The sequence below is a fragment of the Saccopteryx bilineata genome, chromosome X (assembly GCF_036850765.1).
Source record: "Saccopteryx bilineata isolate mSacBil1 chromosome X, mSacBil1_pri_phased_curated, whole genome shotgun sequence".
Lineage (NCBI taxonomy): Eukaryota > Metazoa > Chordata > Mammalia > Chiroptera > Emballonuridae > Saccopteryx > Saccopteryx bilineata.
In genome coordinates, this window is record NC_089502.1 from 89,035,445 (window position 1) to 89,048,897 (window position 13,453).

General features: G+C 38.8%; 1 protein-coding gene across 3 annotated transcripts in view; it reads right to left on the reverse strand.

Annotated features, from left to right (window-relative positions):
• The window catches only part of GABRA3 (gamma-aminobutyric acid type A receptor subunit alpha3), a 428,833-nt gene that overhangs the window by 91,085 nt on the left and 324,295 nt on the right, over nt 1-13,453 (reverse strand). The gene's annotated exons all lie outside the window — the stretch shown is intronic.

Consider the following 13,453-nt stretch of genomic DNA (forward strand, 5'->3'; position numbering starts at 1 on the left):
AAAAAAACTCACTACTCAAATTCCAAATTTAATAGCAATAATTAATAACTATTAGTTTCTTTTAAACCTTATTACCACTTTGATTTGCAAATCAGAAACCTGCCACCATCTTTCTGCACTAGAGTGTTAATATCAGGTCTTGTATTTAGAATTCTTATGTCAAGTACAGAATTTAGTACAGACTAGTTCTAGCAGGGGAGTGGGTAATGAGAATGGATTGCAAATCAAAGGTAAGGTTATTTAATTCTTTTCAGTATATTAAAGAAAGAGACACATTTTCTTTCCAGATATGGATTGACTCTGCACAGTGGGTTTTTCACTTGGGATGAGCACTTTGCCCTAACTCTGGCACTTTGGCTCAGAAAGGGAAGTTGACCACCATATTGTACACCAATTTCATCCAAATTTTGTTCTGTCTGTTGTTCAACTCAGTAGAGGGTCTCCAGCTTATGATGATAGTAGCTATGACCATAATATTTAAAACTTTTACCACAAAGTAAATAATTCTTAGTGAAATTACCAATGTACAAATATAAATTCTGTGTCCCTACAAAACCTTGCAACTTGGCTATACATTTTTTTTAGTGAAAGAGATAAAGGGAGGAGGGAGGAGGGACAGACAGGGACAGATAGAAAAGGAGAGAGATGAGAAGCATCAATTGTTCATTGTGGCACCTTAGTTATTCATTGATTGCTTTCTCATATGTGCCTTGACCAGGGGTTACTGCAGAGTGAGAGACCTCTTGCTCAAGCCAGCGACCTTGGGTTCAAGTCAGTGACCTTGGGCTTCAAGCCAGTGACCTGTGTGCTCAAGCCAGCAACCATGGGGTCATGTCTGTGTTCCCATGTTCAAGCCAGTGACCCTGTGCTCAAGCTAGTGAGCCACGCTCAAGCCAGCAACCTCGGGTTTTGAACCTGGGTCCTCTGCATTCCAGTCCAAAGTTCTATTCTCTAAGCCACCACCTATTCTGGCAGGACTTTTTCAATATACCTAAGTAAACCATTTCCTGATTTGCTTTTAATGGACAACATGGCCAAAAAGTTTTCCATTCACATCAAAATTTGCATTGAATCATGAAAAATTTACATAATTTTATGGCATTTTTTATATTTGTGTTCGCATAAGCTACAAAAGGAAATACCATAAGAAAGCTCATTTTTCCACATAATATGCTTGGTTTAATTTCAGTCATTTCTTTTTCTTTAATAGAGAGGCATGGTGGCAGAGATAGATGACTCCTGCGTGTGCCCCGACTGAGACCCACCCAGAAAGCCCCCTAACGGGTGATGCTCTGCCCATTTGGGGCCACTGCTCCATTGGTTGGCAACTGAACTATTTTAGTGCCAGAGCTGAGGCCATGGAGCCATCCTCAGCACCTGGAGCCAAGTTGTTTGAACCATTTGAGTCATGGCTGCAGGAGGGGCAGAGGTGGGGTATAGAAGCAGATGGTAATTTCTCCTGTGTGCCCTGACTGGGAAACGAACCCAGAACTTCCACACACTGAGAAAACACTCTACCGCTGAGCCAACTGGCCAGGGCCAACTGGTTTCAGTCATTTTTTTCAACACACTGACAAAAATACTTTGACTCCAACATACAATTTCTGCTGTGATTAATTGACATTTTTTTATAAATCTGCATTGATAAAATATTGTGATGACTAGAAATGTTTCTTTTTTTTTTTGTATTTTTCTGAAGCTGGAAACGGGGAGAGACAGTCAGTCAGACTCCCGCATGCAACCGACCGGAATCCACCCGACACACCCACCAGGGGCGAAGCTCTGCCCACCAGGGGGCGATGCTCTGCCCCTCTGGGGCGTCGCTCTGTTGCGACAAGAGCCACTCCAGCACCTGGGCCAGAGGCCAAGGAGCCATCCCCAGTGCCCGGGCCATCTTTGCTCCAATGGAGCCTTGGCTGCGGGAGGGGAAGAGAGAGACAGAGAGGAAGGGGGGGTGGAGAAGCAAATGGGCGCTTCTCCTATGTGCCCTGGCCGGGAATCGAACCCGGGTCCCCCGCACGCCAGGCCGACGCTCTACCGCTGAGCCAACCGGCCAGGGCCTAGAAATGTTTCTTGCTTAATGCATAACTTCATTTGTCAGTACCAACACTTAATGTATGCATTCAAACATAAAACCTACTGAACATTCAGGTTCAATATATAAATAAACAATAAATACAATAAATAAATAAATAAATCTGAGATTCTGTGTGACATTTCCCAAATTTCAAATTTTGGCGAATAATTTTAAAAGTTATAAACACTGTATTTTTATCAAGTAAATCACATCTACAAACTACCAATGTGCAATCTCTGGTCTAGAGACTCTTCTGTAGATGGTTTTGGTCTTTTGTGATTCAACCTTGGAAATGAAGCATCCTCTGCAGCCTTGAGTTATCTAGGGCTCCCAACTAAAATTGTAGATCTTTAAACTACTATCACCAAAAAGAAAGGGAAATCTCCTCAGGATTCTTCTCAAACCCTTACCCCAAATTGATTCTAAGACTATTAAGTAATGACTGTAGCAAGGTTATTAGTGAGATGTGATTTTATATCCTCTAATTTTCCTCAGTTCTTCCATCTTTAGTATATATGCTTGGGCTTCAGTACATCACAGCATCACCCGTGTATGTCTTTTTATCTTTGCTGTATAGATGGTTATAACTCCCAATGCTTAAAGGACAATGCAGTATTCTGCCCAATATATCCAAGAGTTTGAAAATGTAAAAACTGCCTGACCTGTGGTGGTGCAGTGCATAAAGAATCCACCTGTAATGATGAGGTAGCTAGTTCAAAACCCTGGGCTAGCCTGGTCAAAGCACATATGAAAAGCAACAACTACGAGTTGATGCTTCCTGATCTTTCCCCCTTACTCCCTCTCCTCTCACTAAAATCAATAAATAAAATCTTAAAATGTAAAAATTATTTATATAACAGGTCTGTTCAGGCAAAGGGTAGGATATGAAAGATATTTTCCACCCCTAAAAAAAAGGATTTTTTTTTGCCAGATCTCTTAACCTGAGTACCTTGAGCAGACTATCCTGATAATTAACCCCCAAATCCAAACATATTCTAGTATAAATTTGACAGTAAATTGTGTATCTACCAGTACCTTAGAAATTTCACTGGGCCCAGACTTGCAACTTCCTTTATAAAAAAATCAATAGCTTAATTTATTTGACAATAACATATAGTAACCAAGGGAATTATGGAGGAAAAAATATTCTCTTCTCATATGATGACAGTCAAAGCAGGAAAGACATGATGAAGTAGTAACGGAAAGAAAGAAGAGAGAAATAAATTTTAAAAAGTCAAAAACTACTTGATTTGGTGCCTACTCACAGTCTGACCCTATACTGGTAAACAAAAGTTAATAAAGCACAGTAACCACCATCAGAGTGCCACAGTTAATTGGGGGAGACAGAGAGCATAATGCAAGCCTGAACATTCAAAGAAGTATTCACACTAGTGGAACAAAAACAAGTGTTAAATTAAACCAGAGGAAGGTGCTATTGCTTCTGCTCTAAGTGAAGTGTAAGGGAAAGTTTCATAAAGTAGATACTTAGTAGATGAGGCTACCTTTTGTATGTGGAAGGATATTCCAATACAAGAACAACAGAGCAGAGGCAAAAAAAAAAAATACAAAAACATAGAGTGTTAAGGAATCCATGTATCCCAGGACTTAGAGGCTAGAGAAAAGTTGAAGTAATATTATAGCATGTCCTACTTCCCCGCACTAAGAAATAAGGGTTTTAGTCCATAAGCTACAAGTTATTTGGACCTGACTGAAGTAGAGAGATGATATGTCCAGATTTATGCTTTGGAAGGCTCTCTCTAGCTGCAGTATAAGCGACTAGTTGGAAAAAGTGAAATTGTAGCCAAGATAACAGTTAAAAGGTCATCACAATATTTGGAGTGAGCGACCCTTAGGGCATAATATATAGTAGTAGATAGTGGGCTGAACTGAGAGGAGCAAAGAGAAGATTTCAGAGGTAGAACAGATTATAAGTGATGGTTAAGGAAAGAAGGAAATCTAAGGAAAGATTCTAGATAACCCTGAGATTGCAGCTCTTGCAAGTATGTAGATAATGTTGAAATTCATTCACCTACTGGGCAACAGAACTTTTTTTCTCTTCAGGACTTTTTCTTCTCTCCTTCCATTCCCCTTTGGGTTCCTGGAACCCCTCAGCTTCCCACCCATAGAGTCTTACCTCCTCTTCTCAGTTCCAATTATTGTATATTCATGGAGGAGCAGAGTTGGGGGTGGTGAATACTGCAGAAAGGATATCTACTAAACCATAAATACAACTGTATGCCTAGAATGGCCCCCTCAATATATATTGTATGAGCTGTGACGGCAATGAGCATGACATTGCCTTTGTTGTATTGCCAAATGTCTCCTTCTGTTACTTGAGCCTTGGTATGCGTCAGGCTCTAGGAAAATGAAAAGTAAAAAATAATCTTGTCACAATAGCATCAGTGAGAAAACATTATTCCCTTTGAACTCAAATTGTCAGAGTTTGTTTGCTTGCTTGCTCACTTGATTCAGCCAGTCACTCACTCAACAAACATTAAGACATTATTTTAGCTAGATAAGGTACAGAAGGTCATGAAACATTTGAGGTCAAATCCCTTTGTTGAGCTACTAGTCTACTGGGGAAAGACAGAAAAATAAATAATTAAATAAACAAAGAAAATTTTTTTAATTAAGGAAGGTTTATTTAATTAAATAATTAAATAAATAAGGAAGATAATATCAGACAGTAATATGTTTTATGAAAAAAATAAAACAGTTTATAAAGTATGGAGGAGTTTCATTAAACACAGTGATCAAATATATCTTTAAAGGAGTAGCTTTGAAGTTGAAACATGAAGAAGGAAAAAGACACAGAGTTAGAGAATATTTGTTGTCTTAGAATTAGCATTGTTAGAAATGAGTATGGCTATACCTGCTTTTATTTGGATATAATTTGCTTGAGAATCATTTTCCAAGCTTTCACTTTGAGTCTACTTTTGTCCTTGCAGCTTAGTTGTGTCTCTTGAAGGCAGCATATGGTTGAGTTTTGATCTTTGATCCAATCTGCTACTCTGTGCCTTTCTATTGATGAGTTCAGTCCATTTACATTTAGAAACTTATTGATTTTTTATTCTATTTGTTTTAAAAATGACACTGGGATTTTGATGGGGATTACATCAAATTTGTAAATTGGTTTGGATAATATGGCCATTTTAACTATGTTGATTCTTTCAATCTATGAACATGGAATATTTTTTTCATTGTGTCATTTTCAATTTCTTTCAATAATGCTTTGTAGTTTTCAGCATATACTATATATCTTCCACATCCTTTGTTAAGTTTATTCTTAGGTATTTTATGTTTTTTTGTTGTAATTGCAAAAGGAATTTTTTCTTGAGTTCATTCTTCAAAGTTTCATTGTTGGCATATAGAAAAGCAATAGAGTTTTGTACATTGATTTCGTATCCTGTGACTTTACTGTATTGATTTACTGTTTCCAATAGTTTTTCAGTGTAGTTTTTGGGGTTTTCTACATACAGGACCATATCATCTGCAAAAAGTGACACCTTTACTTTTTTTTCCTGATATGGATGCCTTTTGTTTCTTTCTCTTGCCTGAGTGCTCTGGCTAAAGCTTCCTGTACTATGTTGAATAAGAGTGGAGAGAGTGGGCAGATTTGTCTTGTTCCTGATTTTAGAGGAAAAGCTTTCATCTTTTCACCATTTAGTATGAATTAGCTGATGGTTTGTCATATATGGCCTTTATCATGTTGATGTTCTTTCCTTCTACTCTGATTTTATTGAGTGTTTTAAACATAAGGAGATGTTGTATTTTTTTAAATGCCTTTTATGCAACTATTGATAGGATCATATGATTTCTGTTCTTTGTTTTATTGATGTGGTGAATTACGTTGATGGATTTTCATATGTTGAATCATCCCTGTGCTTCTGGAATGAATCCCACTTGATTATGATGCATTATGTTTTTTACTGTGTTGTTGTATTTGACTTGCTAATATTTTGTTTAGGATTTTTCCATCTGTATTCATTAGAGTTATTGATCTGTAGTTTTCATTTTTTTTTCCTTTGCAGATTTTGGTATGAGGGTTATGTTGGCTTCATAAAATGTGTTATGGAGTGTAATGCTGGTGGTCAAGGCCAAGAAGGTTCACATTAGATTTGAGCAGACGGTAGAGGAACTGTGGAGCCAGAAAGCATTGGGCCATTCTTGTTTATTGGCTTGCAGAGATGGGCAAGCAAATAAGCAAAGGAAAATAATTTTCTTGTATAGGGCAAGGGATCAGGAAAACTGTTCATCATAGTAATAGGTGAAGAAATCAGTAATCATGCCTCACAGTAGTGGGAGAGTGATCTGGGAGAATTGTCACTGAGGGAAAGCATCTGTACCTTTAATAGAGTCACACACATGACTTTCTGTCTTGTGCTCATGTGCTAATCTTGCAAAGTACTTGTAGTTGGGAAACCAGCGAGCAAGCCTAACCACAGCAGTTTTCGTATTCCAACTCTTTAGGGTTTCTCACCTCACAATCTTTGGGACAGCTATCTCCTGTCATGATCCCTGTGCAGTGAGTGGGTACATTACATATACAGAAATAGTACAGACTACTGCAACAGAAATACAATAGCACAAGCTACATGACAATAAAAATGATTGACCAGCCTGCTGCTAATGACACCCACCATTCTTGGAGGGGGTCCCTGGTTTCATACTCCACCTCTTGGGTCTCTTTCATCAGGACATGTAAGGCCTGACTTACAATATCCAGTAAGTTATGGGCAAAAAGAGAGTTGCCAGTGGTACCAAGAGAGGCAAATCTTTCCCTTCTGATAGAATAGAGGCCAGAGTTTTGTACACAGATAGCACAGTAGCAGGTGCCAGAGGCCACCCTGGGCAGGCATACCAAATCTTATTGGCCTATACATCAGGATCATCTGGTTCTGTGTAATAAAAAGGGAGAACTCATTATAGGCCTTTGTGAAATTAAAAAGTTGTTAGTCATAATGCTGTTTCCCTGAGCACTCAAGGGATAATACACTTTTCTCTTAGGCAGCCGGGTGGTAGTTGCCCAGAGTGTTAACTGGAGGTTCAACTCTAGCCCCCTACCCCATGGTGCCAACAAGGCCACCCATCATTGTTGGGGGAACCTGTACAGTCCAGGGCCATGTGCATTGAAGAAAGTGTCTTTGATGCCTCTCTGCAATTGGATGGGAGCAGCTGCACAGTGCAGGAGGGCCTCCACAGGTGCCACAGTTCTCCCATCACAGTCTCTTGTAAGTATTGTCCACAAGTGGTGTATTTGTCCAGCAAGGGAGCTGGTGCCCTCCTCTTGTTACAGTCCCTATTTCAAGAGTTCATTACACTGCTTAATTGTTAGTCTACAATGAAGAGCCCAGCTGTCTGTGAAAATTACCAAAGATGAAAGTTTGTTACAAGCAATTAGCCATACAGCTTTTTGACAATAGACCTTAGGTCCTTTTCATAGGTGCTCTATCCATTGCCACAAACCCCATCCAAGCCCCTCAGCAGGCTCACAGGGCCTGGTGGCAGTCAAGACTATTCAAGGCTTATGCCACCTTGACAGTTCTCTTAACTGCTGCAAAAGCACCTATTATCTTCTAAAGCCAACACCTGCTGCACATTAGAAGGGGACCAGTGGATTGCCAGTTTCCCATGGGACATCTGCCCATCCTTGTTAAGCAGGTCCCTTGGCTCTTCCCCTATTCAAAGTGGAACAATGGGTCTTGGGTATCATTTTCTCCCTCAACTGTCTTTAATAAGTAATCTTGCAACCATGCAATCCAAATGCCAGCCATTTCTTTGGCAGCTGCTGGGGCCACCTGCTTCCCCCATTTTCTCAGTAGATGGAATCTCTGTTCTGGCTTAAGCTGCTGCCAAAGTTCTAAAAGGATTTTATTAGACCTACCATCTAATTTCTCTTTATCTGTCCTTGCCATAATAAAATCTACCCACATCTGTGTTTAGGTAACCTACACAGGCCTGTTTGTCTTGTTAGTTGGGTGTAGGGCTAACATGGGCAGCAGTCCACACAGCCTTATGGTTCTATGCTGACTATTTTTTTTATATATACAGAGACAGAGAGAGAGAGAGTCAGAGAGAGGGATACATAGAGACAGACAGACAGAAATGAAGAGAAATGAGAAGCATCAATTATTAGTTTTTTGTTGTGACACCTTAGTTGTTCATTGATTGCTCTCTCATATGTGACTTGACCGTGGGCCTTCAGCAGACCAAGTAACCCTTTGCTCAAGCCAGCGAACTTGGGCTCAAGCTGGTGAGCTTTGCTCAAACCAGATGAATCCACGCTCAAGCTGGCAACCTTGGGGTCTTGAACCTGGGTCCTCCACATCCCAGTCCGATGCTCTATCCACTGTGCCACCACCTGGTCAGGGTCCATGCTGTCTTCACCTTCCCCAAATCTGCCACCATCTGTGAAACAGTGTTGATGGGTTTCCCAACATAGGGGCTCAAGACAGCCACTAGTGACCCCAAAAAAGGGTTGATGGGGTGCTATAGAGAATAAGGTCCTTCATCCTTGGCATAAATACTTTATCTGGCCCATGGGACCTCAAGTTGAAAGCAGAATTCTTTGTACCTAGTTCCCAGAGGACCTGCTGTAGCTCATTATACAACTGCCACTGACTTACTGCCCCTGGCAAGTTTCTGGCATTCTGCTAGACTATATAAATGGCAGCCATCACCCATTTTAATAGGTATAGTTTCCAGGATTGTCATGGCAGTTTTAAAGATGCTGCCTCAAGGAGGAGTGTGTGGTAATGGTGGTTAATCTCTCCATCTCTCTTCTGGAGAGTACAATACCATCCATCCCTATGTCCTACAACTGCAGCAACCAAGCTGCCAAGGACTCAGGTTTCTGCCTGATTTTCTCCCCTGATACCATCAGATTTGTGTGGGTATAGGGCCATATCACAGAATGCTCAACTATTTTTGGAAGGGGTAGTGCCTGCCTCTAACTTAATTTTTGATACTGGTTTTTACTTTCCGGGTGACCAAGGGCTGGGCTCTGAGTCTGCTAGTAGTGGTTTCAGTCTAAACCTCCTCCTCATTTTTCAGCAACTGCTTCAGCTCTTGTGACTGCTGGCTCTTGGCCTGATACTTCACCTGAAGTTCTAGGACCCATAGCTGTCTTTCTAACAACTGCCAGAGCCAGTATTCAGCTTCTAGGGTAAACTGAAGTTCTCAAATCTGCAACTCCTTCTCCATCAACTGTTATAGCTTCTGCTACTATTGGCACTCAGTCTCAAGCTCACACTGGAGTTCTCAAATTTGGGTGGCCTCTCACACAGAACTTTCAGTTTCTGCTTACTGGGCTGTAAGAAACACCCAGCCCACGGTTCCTAACAGGGTAGCCACAAGGAACTACATGCTGGTGAGGGAACAAGCAAAGAAAAACTGCTTTTCATAGTGGAGGGCAAATGACAAGGAAAATTTCACATCACAGTGGCAGCTGAGACAATCAGAGTACCACACCTTGTGGTAGTAGGAGAGCAATATGGGAGAATTGCCATTGAAGGAAAGCACCTATAAGTTTTCATAGAGATACAAACATGGCTTTCTGCAATGTGCACACACACTAATCATGCAAAGTGCTTAAAGCCCTGAAACCAACAAGTACACCTAACCATATCTATTTTTCCCACAGGAAGTATTGCTATTTCTATTTTGGTGAAGATTTTGAGAAGGATAGGTAGCAAATATTCTTTGAATGTTTGGTAGGATTCACTAGCTTAGCCATGTGGTACTGGGCTTTTATTTGGGGGAAGATTTTTAATAGTTGTTTCTATTTCCTCCCTGTGTATGGGTCCATGTAGGTTTTCCACTTCTTTGTGACTCAGTCTAGGAAGATTATATAGACCTAGGAATTTATCCATTTCTTATAGGCTGTTGAATTTGGTGGCATATAATTTTTCATAGTATTCTAGTTTGATCCTTTGTATATCTACAATGTCTGTAGTAATTTCTCTTCCTTCAATTTAAATTTTGTTTATATGAGTCCCTTATCCTATTTCCTTAGAGAATCTAACCAGGGTTTTGACAATTTTATTGCTCTTTTCAAAGAACCAGCTCTTTGTTGTATTAATTTTTCTATATATTTTTTCTTATTTCATTTAGGTCAGCTCAAATTTTTACTACTGCCTTAATTCTGTTGACTTTGGGTTGCCTTTGTTTTTCTTTTTCTACCTCTTTAAAATGTGACATTAGGTTGTTTATTGAGACTCTCTCTTGCTCTTTGATATAAGCCTATCATAATATAAACTACCTTCTTATTACTGCTTTTGCAGCATCCCAGAAATTTTGATAGGTCGTTTTATCATTTGTTTGCCTATATATACTTTTTGAACTCTGCTTTTTATTACCTCTTAGATGTTGTCATTTTTTTATTTATTTTATTTTATTTTATTTATTTTTAATGGGGTGACATTAGTAAATCAAGATACATATATTCAAAGATAACATGTCCAGGTTATCTTGTCGTTCAATTATGTTGCATACCCATCACCCAAAGTCAGATTGTCCTGTCACCCTCTATCTAGTTCTCTTTGTGCCCCTCCCCCTCCCCCTTCCCTCTCCTCTCCCCCCTCCCCCCGTAACCACCACACTCTTATCAATGTCTCTTGGTCTCACTTTTATGTCCCATCTATGTATGGAATAATGCAGTTCCTGATTTTTTCTGATTTACTTATTTCACTCCGTATAATGTTGTCAAGATCCCACCATTTTGCTATAAATGATCCGATGTCATCATTTCTTATGGTTGAGTAGTATTCCATAGTGTATATGTGCCACATCTTCTTTATCCAGTCATCTATTGACGGGCTTTTTGGTTGTTTCCATGTCCTGGCCACTGTGAACAATGCTGCAATGAACATGGGGCTGCATGTGTCTTTACGAGTCAATGTTTCTGAGTTTTTGGGGTATATACCCAGTAGAGGGATTGCTGGGTCATAAGGTAATTCTATTTTCAGTTTTTTGAGGAACCACCATACTTTCTTCCATAATGATTGTACTACTTTACATTCCCACCAACAGTAGATGAGGGTTCATTTTTCTCCACAACCTCTCCAGCATTTGCTATTACCTGTCTTGTTAATAATAGCTAATCTAACAGGTGTGAGGTGGTATCTCATTGCAGTTTTGATTTGCATTTCTCTAATAACTAAAGAAGATGAGCATCTTTTCATATATCTGTTGGCCATTTGTATTTCTTCCTGGGAGAAGTGTCTGTTCATATCCTCTTCCCATTTTTTTATTGGATTGTTTGTTTGTTGTTGAGTTTTATGAGTTCTTTGTATATTTTGGATATTAGGCCCTTATCTGAGCACGTGTTTAAAAATATCATTTCCCAATTAGTTGGCTGTCTGTTTATCTTGTTATCAGTTTCTCTTGCTGAGCAAAAACTTCTTAGTCTGATGTAGTCCCATTCATTAATTTTTGCTTTCACTTCTCTTGCCTGTGGAGTCAAATTCATAAAATGCTCTTTAAAGCCCAGGTCCATGAGTTTGGTACCTATGTCTTCTTCTATGTACTTTATTGTTTCAGGTCTTATGTTTAGATCTTTGATCCATTTTGAGTTAATTTTAGTACAGGGGGACAAACTGTAGTCCAGTTTCATTCTTTTGCATGTGGCTTTTCAGTTTTCCCAGCACCATTTGTTGAAGAGGCTTTCTTTTGTCCATTGTGTGTTGTTGGCCCCTTTATCAAAAATTATTTGACTATATATATGTGGTTTTATTTCTGGGCTTTCTATTCTGTTCCATTGGTCTGAGTGTCTACTTTTCTGCCAATACCATGCTGTTTTGATTGTCGTGGCCCTATAATAGAGTTTGAAGTCAGGTATTGTAATGCCCCCAGCTTCATTCCTTTTCTTTAGGATTGCTTTGGCTATTCGGGGCTTTTAATAGTTCCATATAAATCTGATTATTTTTTGCTCCATTTCTTTAAAAAATGTCATTGGAATTTTGATGGGAATTGCATTAAATTTGTATATTGCTTTGGGTAATATGGCCATCTTGATTATATTTATTCTACCTAACCAAGAACAAGGAATATTCTTCCATCTCATAATATCTTTTTCGATTTCCCTTAACAATGGTTTATAGTTTTCATTGTATAAGTCCTTTACATTCTTTGTTATGTTTATTCCTAGGTATTTTATTTTTTTTGTTGCAATCGTGAAGGGGATTATTCTTTTGAGTTCATTCTCAAATGTTTCATTGTTGGCATATAGAAAGGCTATTGACTTCTGTATGTTAATTTTGTATCCTGCGACCTTACTGTATTGGCTTATTATTTCTAGTAGTCTTTTTATGGATTCTTTGGGGTTTTCGATGTATAGGATCATATCATCTGCAAAAAGTGATACCTTTACTTCTTCTTTTCCGATATGGATGCCTTTTATTTCTTTGTCTTGTCTGATCGCTGTGGCAAGAACCTCTAGTACCACATTAAATAAGAGTGGAGAGAGTGGACAACCCTGTCTTGTTCCTGATTTAAGGGGGAAAGCCTTCAGTTTTGTGCCATTTAGTATGATGTTAGCTGATGGTTTATCATATATGGCCTTTATTATGTTGAGATATTTTCCTTCTATACCCATTTTGTTGAGAGTCTTAAACATAAAATTGTGTTGTATTTTATCAAAAGCCTTTTCTGCATCTATTGATAATATCATGTGGTTCTTGTTCTTTGTTTTGTTGATATGGTGTATTATGTTAACCATTTTACGTATGTTGAACCATCCTTGAGATTCTGGGATGAATCCCACTTGATCATGATGTATTATTTTCTTAATATGTTGTTGTATTGGATTTGCTAGTATTTTGTTTAGTATTTTAGCATCTGTATTCATTAGAGATATTGGTCTGTAGTTTTCTTTTTTTGTGCCATCCTTGCCTGGTTTTGGTATAAGGGTTATGTTTGCCTCATAAAATGTGTTTGGAAGTATTGCTTCTTCTTCAATTTTTTGGAAGACTTTCTGTAGAATAGGAACCAAGTCTTCTTTGAAGGTTTGATAAAATTCGCTGGTATAGCCGTCAGGGCCTGGACTTTTATTTTTGGGGAGGTTTATAATGGTTTTTTCTATTTCTTCTCTACTAATAGGTCTGTTTAGGCTTTCTGCTTCTTCTTGACTCAGTCTAGGAAGGTTGTATTGTTCTAGGAATTTATCCATTTCTTCTAGGCTGTTGAATTTAGTGGCATAAAGTTTTTCATAGTATTTTACAATAATTCTTTGTATATCTACGATGTCCGTGGTGATTTCTCCTCTTTCATTTTGGATTTGGTTTATATGAGTTCTTTCTCTTTTTTCCTTGGTAAGTCTTGACAAGGGCTTGTCAATTTTGTTGATCTTTTTAAAGAATCAACTCCTTGTTCTATTAA